A 10,790-nucleotide genomic window follows, 5' to 3' on the forward strand; every position below is an offset into this window, starting at 1 on the left:
GCCACCTGGTGCAGTGCAGGGGGCCCAGCCCAGGGCACGGGGTGACACAGGCATCCCTTCCTCCTCCCTCCAGCCTCCACCAGGGACAGACTTGTTCTGCTGTAATCCACACAAGTTGGAGTACCGCAGCCACAGTCACCATGTTCCAGCCTGGACGGGACAGGTCCTGGAGTCCTTCACGTTCCTCCTGCTGCCTGCAGTGTGGCCAGGCCAAAGCCATGTACAGTTTCACGTAAAGTGCGTGTCATGCCCCAGCTGCTGCTTGTGATTCTTCATGAGGTGTCCTGCATGCACCTCATGCTTGAGGCCATCTCTGCCATGTCCCAGAAGACCACCGTCCTGTGAGCCAGGTGGGGTGGGGGAAGCTGGGGAACCCTTCTGGCAGGGCTTCTGGCAGACAGATGTGGGCCAGGAGTGAGGGGCACTGACAGGGTAGAGATCTGTGTCTTGGGGGTTAGGGACACCAGGGGGATGGGATTGTGGGTTGGGAGTGTGGGGCCCTGGCAGGGCCAGGGGGCTGTAGGGTTGGGGGTGAGGGGCAACAGGATGGCTGGGGGTGGGGGAGGGGACTGTGGGTTGGAAGTGAGTGGCATTGGCATGACCAGGGAGCTGTGGGTTGGAAGCAGAGCCATCTCTTAGGTAGGGTGAATCGGGGCGACCGCCCTGGGCCCCACACTTTGGGGGGCCCCATGGAGCCGGATGGAGTGGTTGTGGCCTCTTCCAAAGGGCCTGCCTGGAGCTGGCAGCTCAACCCCACATCACAGAAGAGGTGTCCAACCGCTTGCCACACCTCCCCTCCCCCTCTGTGTGCTGCCAGCTTTGCATCCGCTGAAGAGCGGCCCATCTGAGGCACATAGGATCTGCTTGTCCCCAGGTGCCAAATTTCATTGTTATGGCACTGCCATGCCCTGCTTTTGCATGGGTCCCACGGCCCCACACAGTTTTAAAAGGGCCCTGCACAGGCTGATTTGCCCTGGGCCCCACACTCCCCTAGGGTCAGATCTGGTTGGGAGTGAGGGGCAACAGCATGGGCAGGGCACTGGTATTTCAGGGCTTCTCAGTGCCACAAATCAGTGGGAGGAAAGCTGCAGCTGGACCCATGTCCTGGTGAAGTGGAGCGGGCAGGAGGAGCTCCGATTTTCCACAATAACCACCCCCCCACAATATCCAATGCCAAAATATATAGGTATTTAGAATTTATTTTATTATAATGACTGAGGCACTGGTAGGCTTCCAAATTGCTTTAAAATTGAAAATATATCAATAAAACATTGTGAAATTGATACTTAGCTATATAGCAGTGTTTCATTTCAATCATGAAAAAATGCAGATTTCAGCTTTTTAAAATCAGAGAATTAGTGTGTGGGGGGGTGTTTCCCAGAGAATTTGCAATTTGTAAGCAGAGAAAACCAGGATCCCTGATAATCAGACAGACAAGAAATGGGAGACTGTTTTGAAGTCCAGTACTCTTGAAGGACAATGAGGTCTAGAAAAATTACACTGGAATGGAGGTAGGAACCATATCTGTAGAACAAACTATGTACTAGCAAATTCTGATCCCTAGCAAGCAGTTGTACTGAAGACACAATATGAAAAAAAACATAATTTAAAAAGAATATGTAACCATCTATGTGGAAGCTGAAAAGAAGAGCATAGGTTACTGGCTGGAGGAGGCACCAAGGATTCATTCTATGTGTGCATGGCTAGAAGGCTAGCTGCATTGGTACCATCCTTGTAAATAATTCTTTTAACAGAGAGCCAGTTAAGTTTTCAAAGCCTGGAATCCTTTCATGTTATTGGCCAGAAAGTGGTACATGAAACACTGTACAGATTTTAAAAATGAGATTCTAATTCTTACTACTTTTTGTATTTTGGCAGTGCCTACACAATGCTACAGGAGACCCCCATGCACAAGAGGTGCCAACCTTGCCTTACCAAGCTTTGTAAGTGGGAGTGGGGGGACAGACACAATCCAATACAGGCAGTTTGAAATGTAATATTTTCTTCAGTGAATGAATATTCCCCAGCTAGGATCTATTAGACTTCAACTTGTTTTCTTATTGGCTCTTCAGTATTTTTAGAGGAATTTTGGAAAATGTGGGTATTGAGAAAGAATCTGAACAAGGATAGCTTTATAGCCTTGATGACTTCAGGGAGGGTGCTTTGTATGGAAGGGTCAGTAAGGAAAAAAGGCACTATTTGGAGGAGCAAAAAAGTTAAGGGTGACACTACTAGCAGAAGAGTATGAAACAGTCAGAGATGAGAACGAATTAGTATAGAGGAGCAGAGGTATGAGGGCGAGGATGAGAAGATTGAGCATGATGCCATTGAAAAGTAGAAGCCTGGCAGTAGAAGAATTTGAAGAGGGAGCTAATGTGAAGCAAGGAATGAAACAGAAATGGGAATCTATATACTGTTATGTATATCTCACTGTGAAACATGTCAAATACATCTGAGGGACGGGTGAATTTTCCATTTCCGATACTAACCTCCCCTGTTTGTTTCTTATTACAATAAATAAACAACACAAAATGACAAATTTTACTTCTCACAGTTTACAGCACTCAGCTGAGCTGTCTTCAGCCAAATACAGTACCTTAACCATCATATGTCTCTTATAATGTTTGGTATTTCTTTCTCTTGTGAAATTCTGAAAGTTTTAAAGTATGTTGGCAGGTACCAGTCAATAACAAAGGCTGGAAAAGTCTTCTTTTTCCAATACACAGCTTTTAGTTTAATTGCTTATTTGCAGTCTCAGCAAGCCAGAGAGAAGAATTTTATCCTCTTTGACTTGTTTCTGAATACTAACTAGCCAGCCCAGTCAAGGCTCTCTAAAGAGTGAAACTGCATGAGACACACACTGCATTTGACACAGTCAGGAGGCAAAAGAAAGAGCAAAACAAAAGTCTATTCAGGGCTGAATCCTCTGATATACTCACCCATCCCCCACCCCCTTTAAAAATAAAGAGAAAGGGAAAAACTCATGAATCCATGGCTGAATGCCTGAGGTTGTCAGAATAAAGGACAATGAATGACAGCTGACTGTCAGCACAATTCTCAGACTTCAAGTTATCACTTTTTGGCATTGTTCAACTAGGGAAAAAAGTGTGCGTATATAACAAGGAAATATCGCAAAAGTTCTTTATGAATGCTTAAACTCACACTTGTCCATTACCGGAGAGCTAACTAAGTAGTTTCACACGGGTTTCCACCCTTATGCAGTGTTTTTTTGTGTGTGAAATGTTCCTAACTCAAATCACTAAGAGCTTTTCTAAGGATAACCCTGCCAAATGATGCCATGAGGCCACAGGGACCAGGAAACTATTTTCCTTTCATTCCCCCTCCACCCCCTGCCCCCATGAAGAAATGGGGAATATTTAAAGCTGAGAATACTTACACATTGATGATGTTGTAATCTACCTGTTGGCTCAAAAAATCATGAGGGCAAATCTTTAAACATTTTCCCTGTGTTCAACTTGTTTAGGATCTCTTCTTATTTTTTCCTGCAGATTTGCCTACACTTTCATCTTTACTGACTGCCTTAATCCTTGAGTCTTTGTTGTTCCAATGCATGATCAGCTTGTTTTTAAGTCACATCTACCCACATTTGTTAGTGCTGAAACATTACTTTAGGCTTTCACATCTCCATAAATCCATAAAAATGATGCTCAGATTTTCCTGAGAAAGGTTGAAAAAGCTAATGCAGAAAAGATTTTAGGGTTATTTAAATAATGCTTTTTAAGTTGGCAGCTATTTAACTACATGTTTCGTGTCCTAAAAGTAACTACCTGAGCAGAGAGATAGCAAACCTGGAATGATAGGGCATTTAGTATAATTAAAGCAGATCTGGCCTGGACTCAAAGCATTAGCTCACTTAAGTCTGTTGACCATCTGTACTAGAAAGACAATAATTCTGTTCTCAGTGTCATCAGTCTGTTAGGGTTCATAACAACTGCAAATAGGACCAAGTTTCTAGGTCTTGCCCCACTAGGCATGAGGACTGCTCTGGAGTGTGGTTATCCCTTGGAGCAAGTATATAACTGAAGGGTGGGCAGTGAGAAGGACTGAGATACTGATCTGTATCACTTTAAACATTAGCAGGGCACCATTATGGGAAAGCTCAAACTGCTGTTACCGCCCTAGCAGGTGTTACTGCACATTATGAATCTTTAGAGAGAAGTGAAGAAATGAGAGAGGGAGTGGAAGTGAAATGCAACAAGAAAAACAGGAGGAAGTTAATTTGTAGGCTTCATTTTTTCCAGCTAAGAGAAAAGATACTGCTACAGCTGATAGAAACGTTATTTCTAAGTTCCAGAGATTGCATAAAACCTTTAAAACAAACTGTTAAAAGCAAGGGAGGTATTCAGGGTTTTAGAGCAAAGTATTTTCATTTTTCTGTAGTTTGTCTTCATCTCGTGGAAGGATTGTATTCTCGGAGCAGGAGCCAAATAATGCACAAAGCCTCTGAACAGAAATGGCCTCAGACTTTACGGAAGTCTGAATCTGCATTTGAACTCTGCAGCTCAGGCTCAGTTCCTATGACTGGACAGTCTGCAAGTGCAATCTTATATTCATAATAAAAGTCTATATTTAAAACCATGGAAACTATTTGCAAATGGCAAAGGTCAGAACTGGAGTTAGTTTAAAAAAAATTACTTGGCAACCCAGGAGAACTCTCTCACAGTTGTATACAAAGAGCTCACATGCTGACTTTGTCTGTCTACTTGGGTGTCTAATTAAAAGCTATACTCCCAGGATATCATGTAAGAAGTTGCTAGAGAACAAAGAAAAAAAATCAGACCAAGCTGTGTAATCCAAACATAAACAGATTTCTTTTGCATGTAAGATCAGGTAAATCTCTTTAAAGGAAAGGTAATTCTTCCCAGTCTCTTAAATAATAGCAGCTGTTGACCTACTAGACAATCTCACCCAACTTTTCATTGGATATAAAGGCCTCTTGTGTAAAGAGGCATTTCTTCTCTGCAGCTGACTTTGGTTAACACCTGAAGAAGGACAGAATACCTGTAAAATACAAACCTTCTTTTGCACTGAACTGAAAAACAGTATTAAGGAATCAATACCTTAATAAAAAAATATATATAGACTAGCTTTAGTCCTACATAGATGCACACATGGGAAGAAGTATATGACACATCCCCCTTCAAAAGGCATCAGGATAATCAGGGTCTGTCTAGTCTTGCTGCTTACTGGAGGGTAAATATTTCAATATCTAGGAGTGCCTATACACATACAGCAAGGCTGCTCTGAAGAGCTGTAATTGCAGGTTCTCTGCAACTATGGTTCACTGGGGCTATGAAGGCAGATGAGCGCTGCAGCAGGATTGACGTCTCCAGTTGTCTTGGACATCCTTGCCACTGGGTTCAGAGCTCCTTCCTGTCAAGTTTGTGTGGCTGTTACTGGCTCACTGGCTTCCCCATGTTAAAAGATGTAACATGCAAGCCTTTGCCAGGGATGTTAACAACATTTCCCACAAACCAAATCCTGTGGCTACGGATGAGTGTCAGTGGGGACAGGAACAGTGACCTCTGGGAGACCCTAGTCACAAATCTGCACGTAGGTGGTGGTTGTGTGATGGCCATTTTGTACTTACTGAGACAGAAGTACAATTTGACAGCTGCAGCTGTGACTGAGCAGTCCTTTTTAGGATCCCCTCTGCTCACCCTGAATGGGAAGGAGCTAGAAAAGGTGCCCTAAACATAGTCTCAAACCCCACTGGCTGGATTGTGGCATCCAGTGGGATTACTCTACCTGCAGTCAACACCAAGAAAATAAAGTACTGAAATTCACCAATGGAATGTCCGCACTCTCATGGTCTCCTCAAACAGTGACTGTCTTGAAAGAAGAACCGTCATAGTAGCTAGAGAACTTGCAAGATATGATATTGGTATTAGTGCCCTAAGTGAGACCTGCTGGGCAGATGAAGGCCAGCTGAAAGAAAGACGTGGTTCTACACCTTTTTTTGGAAAGAGAGGTGCATTCATGGGCGTGTCTTTGCCATTAAGAACAAGATTGTCAGTCAGCTTTCAGAACTCCCTGTGGGCACTAATGAACACCTTGTGACCCTGCCTCAACCTCAGTAACATCCAGTATGCTATGGTCACCAGTGCATATGCCCCCACACTTGACGGTGAAGAAGTCAACAAGGAACAGTTCTACTATGCTCTTGACACAGTCCTGGCTGCCGCTGCCAGGTAAGACAAACTTATCATTATGGGTGACTTCAATGCAAGAGTTGGGTGACAGTCTGAACTCTGGAGTGGCACCATTGGGAAAGAAGGGGTGGGGAAAGTCCATTACAGTGGTATCCTCCTCAGCAAATGTGCAGAGCATGACTATCTCATCATGAATAGTATCCTCAGACAGATTGACAACTATAAGACCACTTGGAAACACCCATGCTCCAATCACTGGCATCTTCTTGGCTATATTATTGTCAGAGCCTGTGATCATACTGATGTCCATATCACTCAAGTCCTGAGAGGTGAAGCTGACTATGGGATGGAACACCCTTTAGTCAAATCAATCAAATTATCTTGCTGGGATCCTATGACCGCAGCTGACTTTCTGCCCTTTGGGCGGGGGGCTGGACTTGATGATCTTCCAAGGTCCCTTCCAGCCCTAATGTCTATGAAATCTATGAAATGGACATGCAGCTTACACCAAAACATCATAAACAATGGAAAGGAATGCAGAAGAGATTTAACATCTAGGTACTCCAAGACCAAGTAAGATATGAGACTTTTTAGTAATGCCTTAATGAGAGGCTCTCTGATCTACCCGATGGCATCGAGAACATCCAGGTACACTGGGAGGAACTTAAGAAAGTTATTCATAAGGCATGTGCTGAATCAACTGGATACTCCACTTATAGTTGCATTTTTGGTAGGGTCAGAAGGGACCTGAGCAGATCATCAAGTCCGACCCCCTGCCATGGCAAGAAAGAGTAGTGGGGTCAAACAACCCTGGTGAGGTGTTCATCCAGACTCCTCTTAAAGACCTCCAGGGTAGGAGCCAGCACCACTTCTCTTGGAAGTTGGTTCCCAATCCTAGTTGCCCTGACAGTGAAGTAGCGCCTCCTGATATCTAGCCTAAATCTACCCTCTGCCAGCCTGTGACAGTTATTTCTTGTCACTTCTGGTACTACTTGGGGGAACAGAGACTCCCCCAATGCCTGCTGGTCCCCCTGACCAGTTTGTAAATGGCCACTAGATCCCACTTCAGCCTTCTCTTGTGGAGGCTGAACAGGTTCAGGTCCCTTAACCTTTCCTCGTTGGGCCTACCCTGCTGCCCCCTGATCATGTGAGTGGCCCTCCTCTGGACGCTCTCGATGTTGTCCACATCCCTCTTGAAGTGCAGCGCCCAGAACTGGATGTAGTACTGCAACTGTGGCCTGACCAGTGTCGCATAGAGGGGGAGGATCACCTCCTTGGACCTGCTTGAGATGCATCTGTAGATGCATGACAAAGTACGGTTGACCTTCCTGACCACTTCCCCACACTGTCAGCCCATTTTGGCATTGATAATGACTCTAAGATGCTTTTTTGCCTCTGCACTGATGAGAAGGGAGTTCCCCCGCCTGTAGGTATGGTGCTGGCTCTTCCTCCCCAGGTGCATCACCTTGCACTTGTCAGTGTTGAATCCCATCCTGTTCTCATCCGCCCATTCCTGTAACCTGTCTAGGTCCGATTGCAACCTATTCCTCCCTTCTAGCATTCCCACTTCTCCCCATATCTTAGTGTCATCTGGGAATTTGAACAGGGTGCTTTTTACACCCTTATCCAAGTCGCTGATGAAGATGTTGAACAGTGCGGGCCAGAGGACCAAGCCCTGCAGTGCCCCACTGCCCACATCCCTCTAGGTCAAAAATGACCCATCCACTACCACTCTCTGGGTGCGGCCCTCCACCCAACTAGTGACCCATTTGACTGTGTAGGTGTCGATGCCACAGTCCCCTAGTTTTTTAATGAGAATGGGGTGAGAGACAGTGTCGAAGGCCTTCCTAACATTCAGAAAGACTATGTCCACTGCTACCCCTGCATCTAAGGATTTTACGACCTGGTCATAGAAGGCCACCAGTTTGGTCGGACAGGATCTGCCTCTAATGAACCATGTTGGTTGCCCCTAAGCATAATCTCCCCTGCTGGCCCCTCATGGACATGCACCAGGATAATTCTCTCATAAAGCTTACCTAGGACCGAGGTAAGACTGACTGGCCTATAGTTTCCTGGGTCCTTCTTCCTCCCTTTTTTGAAAATGGGAACCATTTGGTTTGATGAGAATAATGAGGAAATCTCAGCACTTATCCATCAGAAGAGAACTGCATGCTGCAGTTGGCAGAATGAACCCTTGAACCAGCAAAAACAAGAAGCTTACCACCAGCTTAAAGCTGTAGCTCAGAGAAGGCTACGGGACATCAAGAACCAGTGGTGGTGAGTGAAGGCTATGGGGATTGAGAGTTTCACTGATCAACATGACATGAGAAGCTTTTCTCAAGCAATGAAAGCCATCCTTGGGCCACATTCCAGTGGTCCAATACCTTTGTGTTCTCAGGACATCTCCACCCTTCTCATGGATAATGTATCCATCAAACAATGCTGAAAAGAGCACTTTCTGATTCTACTCAACTGTGAATGTAAGGTCTCAGCTGCAACTATCAAGTCCATCTCTCAACACCCAGTAATAGAATCTCTTGCTGATCCCCCATCCTTTAAGGAAGTTTGGTGTGCCATGACTCAGACCAAGAACATTAAGGCACCAGGAACACATGGCATCCCGCGGAGGTCTTCAAAGCTGGTGAAATAGCACTAGTGAAAAAACTTCACCAACTTTTCATCAAAATATGGGTTAATGAGGAAGCTCCACCTGACTTAAAGAGAGCCAACATTGTGACCATCTTCAAGAAAGGAGACAAGTCAGTGTGTGGGAACAACCAAGGCATTGCCTTCCTCTCTGTTGTGGGGAAGATTCTTACTCGCATCCTTCTGAATCACTTTCTCCCCCTTGTCAAAAATGTCCTTCTAGAATCCCAGCCTGGCTTTAGACCATCATGGGGTTCCACTGACATGATTTTTGTTGCACAACAGATCCAGGAGAAGTGTAGAGGGCAACACCAGGAGCTGTTTATGGCATTCATTGACCTAACTGAGACCTTCAACTCCATCAATCATGAAACCTTCTGGAAGGTACTGGCTAGGTTTGGTTGTCCACTGAAGTTCATCTATGCAACACTGGTCAGGCCACAGCTGGAGTACTGTGTCCAGTTCTGTGCACCCCACTTCAGGAGGGATGTGGGCAACATTGAGAGGGTCCAGAGGAGGGCCACCTGAATGATCCGGGGACAGTAGGGCAGACCCTACAATGAGAGATGGCAGAACCTGAACCTGTTCAGCCTTCACAAGAGAAGGTTGAGAAGGGACCTGGTGATAGTCTATAAACTCACTAGGGGGGACCAGAAGGGTTTGGGAGAGACCTTGTTTCCCCTAGCACCCCCTGGCATAACAAGGAATAATGGCCACAAGTTGTTGGAGAGTAGGTTTAGATTAGACATCCATAAGAACTACTTCACAGTTAGGGCGGCTAGGATTTGGTACCAGCTTCCACGGGAAGTGGTGCTGGCTCCTACCCTGGTCTTTAAAAGGAGGCTTGATGCCTACCTAGCTGGGATCATTTGAGCCCAGTTTTTTCTCCTGCCCAGGCAGGGGGTCGGACTTGAAGATCTACAAGGTCCCTTCCGACCCTGCTTCTGTGATTCTATGATCAGCAGCCTCAGGCTACTCCATGATGGGATGACCTCCATAGTCCTTTGCAATCGACCAGAGACAGACCCATTTACTATCTGTACTGGTGTCAAGCAGGGCTGTGTCATTGCCCTAACCTTTTTCTCCATCTACCTTGCTGTGATTTTGATTCTCATCCATGACTGCCTTCCTCCCAGAATTGGAGTTGAGTATTGAATGGATGGTCAGCTTTTCAACCCACAGCACCTCTACAACAAAAGGCAAATTCCCAAGACGGCATCACCAGCCTTCAGTATGCTGACGACTGTGTTATATTTGTGTACACTGAGACCAATCTGCAGTCTACCCTTGACCTTTTTTTAGGTGCCTATCATAGCCTGGGATTCTCTCTTAATATTAGGAAGACCAAGGTGCTGCATCAGTCTGCCCCAGTGCAAGCTGCCCCCTCCCCTCCAAATTACCATTGGTGGAGAACCCCTGGAAAATGTTGAGAATTTCCCATACCTTGGGATCCACCTCTTCCAGTAAGTCAGTCTTGATGTAGAAATCAAACATAGGACTTGCTGTGCCAGTATATCCTTCAGAAAGCTGCTTTATCATGTCTTTGCTGACTGAGATCTGAAGATGGAATCGAGGATCCTGGTCTACAATGCAGTGATTGTCCCCATGCTCTTCTACAGGTGTGAGATGTGGGTGACATATTGAAGCCATCTTAAGCACCTGGAAAGGTTCCATTAGCATTGCCTCAGAAAGATACTTTGCATTAGATGGGAAGACCACTGCACAAATGCGAGCAACCTCTATGCAGCTAACATAACCAAAATTGAGGCAAAGACTGGATATAAACTCCTGGAAGGCCACTTCAGGCTTAATACCAGGAAAAACTCCTTCACAGTCAAGGTGTCCAGACTGTGGAATAAACACCCTCCAGAGGTGGTGCATTCATCTACCCTGGAGGTTTTCAAGAGGAGACTAGACAGTCACCTCATTGGGGTCACCTAACCCCAGTTGTCTTCCTGCCTAGAGCGGGGG

This window comes from Gavialis gangeticus, unplaced genomic scaffold, assembly GCF_001723915.1.
Source record: "Gavialis gangeticus isolate Ggan-Ray unplaced genomic scaffold, GavGan_comp1, whole genome shotgun sequence".
Classification (NCBI taxonomy): Eukaryota; Metazoa; Chordata; order Crocodylia; family Gavialidae; genus Gavialis; species Gavialis gangeticus.